This window comes from Glycine max, chromosome 18 (genome assembly GCF_000004515.6).
Source record: "Glycine max cultivar Williams 82 chromosome 18, Glycine_max_v4.0, whole genome shotgun sequence".
In the NCBI taxonomy this organism is placed as follows: Eukaryota; Viridiplantae; Streptophyta; class Magnoliopsida; order Fabales; family Fabaceae; genus Glycine; species Glycine max.
In genome coordinates, this window is record NC_038254.2 from 31,527,487 (window position 1) to 31,539,895 (window position 12,409).

At 42.9% G+C, this 12,409-nt stretch overlaps 1 non-coding gene across 1 annotated transcript; it reads right to left on the reverse strand.

Annotated features, from left to right (window-relative positions):
* Nucleotides 1-11,443: 11,443 nt before the first annotated feature.
* Nucleotides 11,444-11,551, reverse strand: LOC113000276 (small nucleolar RNA R71). Its single transcript, XR_003265567.1, has one exon. It is a non-coding gene; the product is annotated as a small nucleolar RNA R71 (small nucleolar RNA).
* Between the last annotated feature and the right edge of the window lie 858 nt (nucleotides 11,552-12,409).

Below are 12,409 nucleotides of genomic sequence, written 5' to 3' on the forward strand. Positions count from 1 at the left end.
GGACATTAGATGTAGGAAATCTATGCAGTTAACATGATTTTTAGGGATGCAGATGCATGCAACCTTTGTCGTGAAATTTGGTAAATGCGGACTTCATATGAAACAATGCAATGTAATGGAAAGTTGTACAATGTTCATGACATTCTTTCCCTATTTTGTGATTTTGATTTTGATTTAATTTTTTTGGAAAACACAGATTGACTGTCCTTTTGAAAGAGGTGATAATTCATGCAACCTCATCCTATCTTTTTGCAAATCTCTCCGGGAACTCCCTCAGAGTGTGTGTTCTGTTTGATTTAGTCACTTTACCATTTTGGAGTGACGGCAATGGATTCGTTTGATGTTTGATCAATCCATTGAAATCCTAGGGTTTGTCCCCCTTTTTTGTTAAAAACATCGATGGGTGAGAACTTTTGATCGGCCCCTATGTTCACTTGAGGCTCATACACAGTGCCCCTCATTGCCCCAGTGTAAGGCTTTGAGGTACCAATCGTTGTCTTTCGTCATGACCTTGTAGGAGGGAACCTATTGGGTGAGAACTTCTAATCTGCCCCTAGGTTCGCTTGAGGTTTTTGCATGGTGCCTTTCGTTGCCCCAGTGTAGGGCTTAGAGGTACCAAGTGTTGTCTTGTTTTCACGACCTCGTAGTAAGGAAGAATGAAAGAAGCAGTTGATTCTTGCAAAAAGAATTTTCCAAGGACGAGAAATAGTTGAAGGATCTTTCAGTTGATGGATTAAGTCAAATGACTCCTATGTAGAAGCAAGATGTTTTGATGTCTTGATGATGCTAAAGGATCAAGTGCTTCTAAGTTTTATTCAAGACAAGAATCCAAGAAAATCAAGATATATGATCAAGTTTGATCTCTTAGAATCTTTAGGAAGAAGTTTCCAAATTGAAACAAACAAAAGGTTTGACCAAAGAATTCTATCATTTCAAATTGAGATTTGCTCTCTGGTAATCGATTACTAGCAGTTGAAAATGTTTTAATTCAAATTTTTAAAACCTGTAATCGATTACATAAGTCTTGTAATTGATTACCAGAGGGGATTTTCAAAAAATAATTTCCAAGAGACATATCTATTCAAATGTTTTATGAACGGCCATTCAAATGTTTTAAAGAGAGTTTTCATTGCCCAAACAGTTTTATCCTATCGAAAGATCAAGAGTTTTTCTGAACTGAAATGTCTTATCCTCTCAAAAAGATTCCTTGGTCAACCACTTGCATATTCAATAAGGAATTTTTGATTGATCTTCATTTTACAATCTACCTCTTTTACGAGAGACCTCTTCTTCTCTTCTTCTTATTTCTGAAAAGGGATTAAGAGACCGTGGGTCTCTTGTTGTAGAGGATTCCTGAACACAAGGGAAGGGTTATCCCTGTGTGCATTGTTAATCCGAAAAGAGAGAGTGATAGTTCAATTGGGGAATAGTCTTTGCATCTTAATTCAACCCCCCTTTTTCTTAAGGTAACTGAGGCCATTTGTCCAACATCCTATTCTTGATAACTCACTTCTCTCTAAAAAGACAAAATGAGGTCACATGAACGTCTATATTTTTACTTGAAAACACAGTCAATCAAATGCCTTTTTTATTTTTTATTTTGAAACTTATTTGTTTTGAACTTTGCTCGTTGTTTTACGACACCCCCACCAACGTGCAAGATGAGTAATCTCTGATTGAACGGTCTTGGAAGTCAACACTCAGGAGCGCAGGTTGCTTGAGCAAACAGACCAATGGCTTACACTCACATTCCGGTGGAAGTTGAATAAGCAAAGATGTGTTCGTGAGAGGATGTCCATTTTATCCATATCATTTAGCATTGTAACTGTGGTTTATGGCATAAACTTGAAAATCCTGATGAGTCATAACAACAGCTTCCAGAATTGCCCCATGTATGGTGTTGCTTGTCAATGTTAGGATTTCAACAAGCGATTCTCCTCAAATTTCAGCCAGCCCGTATCAATTAGACTTCACACTTTATGCTTCGGGGTCATACAATGCTCAATGGAATGCCCCGGGGCTCCTCCATGATAAGCACACGTTGCGTTCGAGTCGTATCCTCAGAAAAATGGAGGTTGAGGAACCTTTGTTGGGGTTATGGCTACCATTGAATTATTGAGTGGATATGGGATCAAGTTTAGCATATGACAACGGAATTTGGGGTGAACCCTACAGGCTTTTTGCTGCAAAATTCCTTTTTGTTGGTGTTTTTTGGTTTGTGCTAAAGGTGGTCTTCGTCATTGGAAGTGCGGTAGACAGACTTTGTGGTTGATTTAGGGATGGCCTTTGTGGATAACGGGGCGGTGGGTAAGGAGAAGGTTTGTTATTGGCTGAGTAAAGACATTGTTGGGTTGGTGGGAAACTTGGCCGTACAGGAATGGCAGTCACAGCATGGGTTTCTCCCTCATCCTCACCCTCTTTATTTGCCCCAGTTTTCTCATTCGTCCAAGCAGGATGATTAAATTTTCCTCTTTTCAGACCCACTTCGATCTTTTTGCTGGCGAAGACCAAATCTGTAAAACTTGAAGGTGTGTAACCCACCATTTTTTTCATAGTAGAACACCGGTCACGTGTCTACTGTCATTGCGACAATCTCTTTCTCTATTTATTGGGGGCGCTACTTGAGCTGCCAAGTCTCTTCATCTTTAGGCGTATTCTTTTGAAAGATTTGTGCCCCCTTTTTGCACATGTTCTGTTGTTGCATCCTATCCGAAACCATATCAAAATTGTACTGATACTGCCTAACAAAGGCAACCACTAGGTCCTTCCAAGAATGGACTCGGGAAGGTTCCAAGTTAGTGTACCAGGTAACAGCTACCCAGTAAGACTTTCTTGGAAGGAATGTATTAGTAATTCCTTATCTTTTGTGCATGCCCCCATCTTCCGATAATACATCTTTAGATGGTTCTTGGGGCAAGTAGTCCCCTTGTACTTGTCAAAGTCCAGCACCTTGAACTTGGGAGGGGTGATGATATTGGGTTCTAGGAACAACTCTTTTAGGTTAGCAAAGGCATAATCTTCACCTCCTTCAATGGCCCTGAGCCTTTCCTCTAAATGATCCAACTTTTCCATTTTTGTCATAGCACGAGGGTTTTTACTTGTTGTGGAATGCAAGAGGTGTAGCTGGGGGTGATACTGAGGGCCTTCCGAAGTGTTTTCAAAGGGTATACCACCAACTGCTTGCCCTTCAGTGGCATATCCGAGCCAAGGCTCGAAGTCGGCTAGATTGTGGTGGGGAATTTCATGTGTCTCTTCCACGGTTTAAGAGACATGTGCATGATCAGTTTGGGGTTGCTGGCTCTCAATGGGTATAGGAGTGGAGTTATTGACATTCTTATTGGGAGTGTACGCAACATTGGGTGGCGTATAGTTGAGAGGCAAGCCATATGGCGGGAAGGCGTGCTCGTTTTGAATTTGCACATCATGGGGGCCGCCCGTACTTCCCAAATCTTTGCCTACCATATCTGAGGTTGGATGATTCATTTGGTTGATGCCGGATGGGGACGTCGGGTTCACCTTAGCAACAACGCTGGTAGCGGCAATTGCAACCGCATTGGCTTCCATTATCTTCTTCACGCTCATCATGGCCTCCATCATTGTGGCCATTTTCTCTTTCATGGCCTCCATGTCGGCCTTCATCTTCTCTTGCACCTCCTCTGCTTCACCCATTACTCTAGCTCTAGCACGAGTTCGGTAAGGGCGCCGTAAAGCGTGTCCTTTTCTTTTTTATAACAATGATTAAGTTCATTTTATTTTATTTTATTTTATTTTTCAAGGAAAGAATGCAATGAGCAATGCAACCAATGAAAAGCATGGATGTATGCGAATGATGTACAGTTGAAGTATTGCGAATTTTTACGCAGGATATGGGGTTGAATCAATTTAGATTTTCAACATGATCCATGACATCTTTGTCAAGGTGAAACTGGAAGTAACAAGGACATCAGCAATCCTAAATATGTTTGGCAGTAGACGAAGCAGTGATGTGACTCGATTCATCTTTTGCCCCAATTTTGCAAGACGGTTACTTCCATATTTCAACTTGACTTGATGAACCTTTTTGTAAAAGCATGAGCTTGGTTCAACCCTATAATCCAAGGAATGGCAATTCTGATCGCCAATACTTCAACAACATCTCATAGGGATGAATGACTCGGGCATACTTTAAGCTATGCATGGAAAATGTAATTATGAAATTGAGATGCCCGAAGAAACACCATTTCCTAGTTAACCATGCATTAGGTACCATGTTCAATTATTTTGTTTTGTTGTTGTGAAACGGGTTTATGATCCCAACATGGTTGGCTCATGGTACCGAATATATGCAACCAAGAATGCATCATGAATTTTCATGCTTCCTTTTTTTGTTTTCGTTTTGTAGAGGAAAATGCAAGGCTCATGCATGAGCAAACATGAAAACAAAAGGTATGCAGTTTGTAGAACAAAAAGTATGTTGAACGCATATGCATGATGATGCAATGACTCATGCAAAATGTGAGGCTGGAATATGATAACGGACAAATGCAGGAACGATATGTTCATTATGATGTTATGAAGAGATGCTTATACGATGCATGATATGAATGCATTTTACGGACACGAGAGCCCGGAAAATTATCTCTTCTTACTTGCGCATTTGGGGGCGCAGTGCCCCATGTGTACAATTAAGAAGGTGATATGGACCTTCCGGCTTCCCGTGACAAATGACGAGACCAACATACAATGCATGCTAGAGATAAAATGCAGGAGTGACTTGATTCGCACTGATTTTTGGAGTAAAAACGTGGGATAAACTCATTTTATTCAAAAAGTTATAACTAGTCAAGATCTGAGTGACAATACAAACTTCCTAGCGGTTTCTAATCATATGGTCCATTAAGTCTATCATATGCTGACAATAGCTGAGAAGTCCGGGGATCTCCTTGGGGGCGGAGTAGGTGTCCGCCATTGCTTTGGCCTTGGCTAGCAATCGGGGAAGTTCTTGACTCCTGTTCAAAGTAAGAGCAAATCGGTCCGTCCACATTGTTGCCTCTTGGTGCAATGAATCAATTACCCTTTCCCTTGCTTCCCTTTCTGCTGATATCTTGGCGTACTCATCCTCTAGCCTTTGCTCGTGAGTCGCCGCTAGATTTAGCTTCTCTTTGCACTCATCGATGATGGCCCACATATTCCCTTCAGTCTCGCTTAACTGTTGGGACAAATTTCTTTTCAACCTAAGGCAAACCTTTAGCTCGTCCTTCAAGATCATGCCTTTTACCCGTGATGATTCCTTTCACCTCTTCGGAGCTTGAGCTCACTATTGCTGCCCTATAAAGCCCCTCAAAACTTTGCTTTGGTCGTGTTCTTCCTTTCGGGCCTTCTTGGTTTCTCGTTCCAAGGCTTCAGCTGTGGCCATATTGACGTCCCTTAGTTCATCATACTCTTTTCAGACTTTGATGGCTATGGACTTGAACTTCTCTTCGACTACCCGGGCTCTTTCAAGCTCTGCCTTTAGGGCTTGTACCTCATCACTTTCTTCCGATGCCTCATTGTCTCTCACAGTCTTTAGATTTGGGAGCCAATCCAATCCTTGTGTCCGGACTCTCAGCCACTTATGATAGCCGCCGATGATCCCATTACTGCTTCCCTTAAGCTCTCTGTCCTTTCTTCACGCCGCATCCCATGCCTTGCGAACCTCTTGGAGTACCCTCACGTTGTGGTCACTGAAACCCCGTGCGATGAAAGGCGTGATGCTTTCATCTGATGGCACTCCTCTCATGGGGTAGCCAAGCTGTCTTATGGCGAGGATGGGATTATAATTAATACAACCCCTTGTTCCATCAAGGGAACATTTGGACATCCTCCGCATGAAGATAGAATCCTAATTCTTCCTTCCTTCTAGCGAGGGAACAAATTAACAGACGCCTCTCCATGCTAGCCAAGAGTTGGTCCCAATTCGCCTTTCCTTTTTCGACGCACGAGCGGTGACCTTGTAGCGGATAGACGGGCCTACCTTCTTGGAGAAAAGGGTGTGAAACCAGCCACACATAGAGAGCCAGTGCGCAACAAAAAATTATTGCGTCGCTCTTTTCACATCCCCGGTCGAACGTGTCATACATGGCCAAAATGGCGATGACCGGGCTTTCCTTGCCATGATGAAAGGTGAGGAAAGCGTCAATCACTGCTAGGTCCACTAACCCTTCCATATTCGGAAAGAGGACAACTCCAAAGATCAAAAGCGCCAAGATGTCAATAAAAGAAAGCCCATTCACCTTGATTTTCCAAGGCCTTTGCCCTTTCCTCCAACACTTCCTTGGTACTCCGACTACCCCATTCCTGTTTTGCTTTACCTGGTCCAACTCTTGTGCTGAGATTTTCACTACCTTGGCAACTCTTGTCGTGGAAGGATAGAACCTAGATGGTGATATGGCTTCCTTCCTCCCAGTGGGCATCCCAGGATGTCTTCAAACTCTTTCACAGTCGGCACTAGCTGGAAGTCCTCAAATGTGAAGCACCTTAGGGGCTGGTCATAATATTGGGAAAGGGATGCAATCGGTTCCATGGAGACTTCTACCCTAGCTAGGTCCCAAATCTTACCATAGGCTTTGCGGAAGGCTTGCCGTTGAAGTTGACCCATTAATTGCCCCAACTCTCGTAAACTAGTGACCTCTAAGCTCTTGATTTTGACTTGATAGAACCTCTTTTTAAGCGAAGGCTTTTGACTTGATCCCATGTTTTACTAAAGTGAAATAAAATCTAGTGCGAATCAAAACTCCGACATCTATCATGGGTGGAATGGATGAATGCATGAAGAAATGCATATGACACAGATGCAATTTACGAATACGGGAGCCCGAGAAATTGTCCCCTTCTTGGATACAACGTTTGGGCAGCATGGCACCCAACGTATGTTTTTAAGAAGGCGACACGGACCCTCCGTCGGTTTGCTAAAGTGAGGGGATCAAAGACGAAACCCACGCATGATGCATATGTGAAAGGCACAACACGGGGATGTACATAGTACGATAATATTCACAAACAAATATAAGCAAAATGGTATATGATACTTATGCATGGCAGTGTGAAAAATGGTACGCAACGTGTTTGCTCCATGCACCTATTTAAGGGACCTATAAGGGAGAGAGCTAACTAGGCTTTTAGTAATAACCCCCAAGGTAGTCATATCTCTCTTAATGGTTTCTAGAGGTATCATCCCCTTCGAAGAACATACTGCAGCAGTAGGGACTACTAGCAACAATATGTTTTCAAAGAGAAAAACTCTAGATGAGGGTTCACTGTAATCAAGCAAGTCGGAGACCTAGCATGATCACAGATTCACCTCCACTCCTTATGTTCCCACGAACCCTGGTATAGGGCCCTTTTTCACTCACAGTGTGTGCAAATAGTGTTGGTGTTTGTGTGCATCAAATGAATAAATATCTACTTCATGCATACATTTTAAAACGCACTAAAAGCAACAAAGAGTTTACATACACAAGAACATAATGAAGGGAAACCAACAAAGGGGTAAGTCACGGTAAAACATTGCACAAGATTAAATGGCCTAACTCTCTAAAAACAGTCCCCAGTGGAGTCGCCAACTGTCGCAACCTACCCTTCGGCGGGAGGGCGACGCGAGACTCGCGGGATGCGTGTTCCACGAAAGGAATACGCGCGGAGTCGCCACCAACGTTTATTTGAGGAAAACGTCGGAAAAACCGGAAAAGACGTGATCTACGAACTTTTAAGTGAAAGGCTCGGGAGTTGTATTTACGCGCGGGGAAGGTATTAGCACCCCACACGTCCGTCACAAGGGACGGCAGCCTTTAATCGAATGTGCAAACATGACTTTGATTTTTACGTTCCCTTTTATGTCCTTATATCCTTTATACCCTTTTTATATTTTTTCTCTTTTTGTGGTCGACAAGGGTGTTTCCCTTTGCTCCTGCGTATTCCTCAATTGGGATGAGAAAATCAGACCTACGTAGTTCTTTCTTATCAAGTGATTCTTTTTTACTTAAGAGGTGATCATTTTAAGGCGTTGGACCTTGAAAATGATCCATTTTACTTAGTAAGAAATTGAAATGACAAACTTCAAAAACCTATTTTTGTGGACGAGCTTGACTAGGCGAGTTGATTTTAGCCTTAGTTTCACTTTAGTTATTAGTCAATTCGATTAAGAATGAGAAATCCCAAAGAGAAAACGTCCGATTGATTTTCCGCTTTATTTTACTAAAAAAGATGTTTTTTTTATTATTATATTATTTTTTACCTCTTTTTTATTTCCAACGTGGTTACGGCACGACCGAACGGTCGGAATTTATTTTAACCGAAGTTAACAGATAATACAATTCAAACGATCGGTGGAAATTTATTTTATTTTTAAGTTAAGCGAGAAATGACTTAAGTAAAATGGCTTAAGGACGTCAAAAGGGGGTATAAAAAGTAAATGAAATGAGAATAAAAGTACACGAAACACAATGTGGACCACCATGGGTACATAGAATGAATCGAAAAGCTTGGTTTGAGGTACTTACCCGTTGAAGATCGAAGAACGATAAAGAACGAATGAAGAACGTCGAAGAACGGTTGAAGCCTTTGCGAAATTCTTCATGGAAAACGTTACGGAAAAGTTTCGGAAGCGCCTCGGCTTAGATTTTCTTCACGGAAACAATTTTTCCAAGCAAATTCGAAAGAGAGAGAAGTGCCTAAGGGGCTGAACCCTTTTCTTCTTCACTTCCTCCCCTATTTATAGCAAAATAGGGGAGATGCTTGCCGCCCAGCTCGCCCAGGCGAGCAAGGTTGCTTCCTCCAGAAGCAACAGCCTTCTGGAGGAATCTTCTGGAGGGCCCAAGTGGGCCTGGTTGCTATTTGCACCCCCATTTTTACTAAGTACACCCCCTCTGCTTTTTTTGGTGGTTCTTTTTTCGTAAAGTTACGGAAACTTATGAATTTTGTAACGATACTTGTTTTCTTTCCGTAATGTTACGGAACCTTGTGGATTACATAATCATCCCCTTTTTGACTTACGGAATGTTACGGAACCTCACTAACTGTGCAACGATGCTTCCATTTGATTTCCGGTGTGTCACGGAACCTTACAGATTGTGCATCAATATTTTCTTTTGTTTTTCGGCATGTCCCGGAATTTCACGAATTTCCTAATGATGGGTGCCAAGCACCTCACAAGGACCAAAGAAAAGTCGCATGTCATCAAGCAAAGGTCCCCGGACGAAATTAGGGTATGACAGCTATAAACCTACACAAGCAGACATAAGGAAAAATATCTCGGAAAGGAAGAACAAAGGCCAGGGCCCGCGGTTGGGACAGCAAGCCAAAGAGGCCCCGCCCTACCACATCAGTAGAAGCTTCATAAGTGTGGGTTTAAGATGTGAAGGTCAAATCGCCGCGATATGCGATGATGACTCCCCGAGGAGATTGGATTTGGTACAACCATGCCCTCCCGGTTTCCGACTAGGAAATTGGTGGGTGGAGGAACGCCCAGACGTTTACGTGACAAGCATAATGTAACCTTTCGTAGCTTTAAAAAACTCTATGGTTGGGCCTAGGCTTTAGAGTTTTCCTTTTGTTAAGGCATTATGTCTTTTGTTCTTGAAGTTATAATATAAAGATCTTTCTTCATCTGTTCCTGCGCCTCTACCCATTCTCATTCATTTACATGTTTATTTCTTTACGCTTAAAACGCCAGATCCGACGACGAGTCCCGCGAAGGTACTAATACCCGGGACCCGGCCGTTAATTTCGAACAAGAAGCGGGTCGGATGGAGAATGAAGAGGACAAGGATGTGGGGCTTCCCCCAGAGCTGGAGAGGATAATCGCTCAGGAGGACCGAGAGATGAGGCCTCATCAAGAAGAGACGAAACTTGTAGACTTAGGAACCGACAGTGGGAAAAAGGAAGTAAAGATAGGCACGGGTATGACTGCACCCGTTCGTGAAGAATTAATGGCCCTGATGAAAAACTACCAAGACATCTTTGCCTGGTCGTACCAAGATATGCCCGGTTTGAGTTCTGACATCGTACAACACAGATTACCTCTAAATCCTGAGTGTTCCCTGGTAAAACAAAAGCTGAGGAGGATGAAGCCCGAGACGTCCCTGAAAATAAAAGAAGAGGTAAAGAAATAATTTGACACTGGCTTTCTGGCTGTCGCTCGGTACCCGGAATGGGTTGCCAACATTGTACCAATCCCTAAGAAGGATGGGAAGGTACGAATGTGTGTGGATTATCGGGACCTAAATCGAGCCAGTCCCAAAGACAATTGACCTCTGCCACACATCGATGTCCTCGTGGATAATACAACTAATTTCGCTCTATTTTCCTTCATGGACGGGTTCTCCGGCTACAATCAGATAAAGATGGTGCCAGAGGATATGGAAAAGACCACCTTCGTCACCCTGTGGGGGACGTTCTACTATAAAGTGATGTCCTTTGGGCTCAAGAACACCGTTGCAACCTATCAATGGGCTATGGTGGCTTTGTTCCACGACATGATGCACCGAGAAATCGAAGTCTATGTAGACGACATGATCACCAAGTCTAAAACCGAGAAGGAACACCTTGTCAACTTGCGGAAGTTGTTCGAAAGGCTTAGGAAGTATCAGTTGAGGTTGAACCCCGCTAAGTGCACCTTTGGGGTCAAGTTAGGAAAATTACTGGGTTTCATCATAAGCCAGAAAAGGATAGAGGTGGACCTCGAAAAGTGCTATCTTCTCATCATTTTATAAGGTTGCTCACAAAATTTCAAGTCATTTGGATATCATTTGAGGGTAGCTGTAGTTCAAACCTACACCTTTATTTACATGACAAGGCAACTAGTTGTGAATGCTGAATGTAGTGTATGACTAGAGGCAATCCATCTGACTTACAACCCTTTGATCCTGAGATAGATAGGACATTTCATAGATTAGTTAGGCATCATTTTATACCTTTTGATCATCCTGAGCATTCCATTACTGGTGAATCTGTGCATTCTGTTATTGGTGATTTTGATCATCCTGATTTTGAGCATTATAATTTTGAGCATTCTGATTCTGAGCATTCTGATTTTGAACATTCTGAGAGCATGGCACAACCTCCACCCCGTGAGAGGACTCTAAGGGAAATGGCTGCAGCTGATTTCACCTACGAAAGCTTGTGCATCCAATACCCTGATGAGGATGTCCCATATGTTCTTAAAATTGGACTGATCCATTTGCTTCCAAAGTTTCATGGCCTTGCAGGTGAAGACCCGCACAAACATCTGAAAGAATTTCATATTGTCTGCTCCACCATGAAACCCCTAGATGTCCAAGAGGATCACATATTTCTGAAGGCTTTTCCTCATTCTTTAGAGGGAGTGGCAAAGGACTGGTTGTATTACCTTGCTCCAAGGTCCATCACGAGTTGGGATGACCTTAAGAGAGTATTCTTAGAAAAAATTTTCCCTGCTTCCAAGACCACAGCCATCAGGAAGGATATCTCAGGTATTAGACAACTCAGTGGAGAGAGCCTGTATGAATACTGGGAGAGATTTAGAAAACTATGTGCCAGTTGCCCTCACCATCATATTTCGGAGCAGCTGCTTCTCCAATATTTTTATGAAGGACTCAGTAATATGGAGAGAAGTATGATAGATGCTGCCAGTGGTGGAGCCCTTGGAGACATGACTCCTGCTGAAGCCAGAAATTTAATTGAGAAGATGGCTTCCAACTCCCAGCAGTTTAGCGCCAGAAATGATGCAATAGTCATTAGAGGAGTGCATGAGGTAGCTACAAACTCAGCTTCATCATCTGAAACTAAGAAGCTTGAAGGCAAACTGGATGCATTGGTTAACTTGGTAACCCAGCTGGCCTTGAACCAGAAATCTGTACCTGTCGCAAGGGTCTGTGATTTGTGCTCCTCTGCTGACCACCATACAGACCTTTGCCCTTCCATGCAGCAACCTGGAGCAATTGAGCAGCCCGAAGCTTATGCTGCAAACATTTACAGTAGACCTCCTCAACCTTAGCAGCAAAATCAACCACAACAGAACAATTATGACCTCTCTAGCAACAGATACAACCCTGGATGGAGGAATCACCCTAATCTCAGATAGTCTAGCCCTCAACAACAACAACAGCAGCTTGCTCCTTCCTTCCAAAATGCTGCTGGCCCAAGCAAACCATACATTCCTCCACCAATCCAACAACAGCAATAGCCCCAGAAACAGCCAACAGTTGAGGCTCCTCCGCAACCTTCCCTCGAAGAACTTGTGAGGCGAATGACCATGCAGAACATGCAGTTTCAACAAGAGACCAAAGCCTTCATTCAGAGCTTAACCAATCAGATGGGACAATTAGCTACACAATTAAATCAACAACAGTCCCAGAATTCTGACAAGCTGCCTTCTCAATCTGTCCAAAATCCCAAAAATGTTAGTGCCATTTCA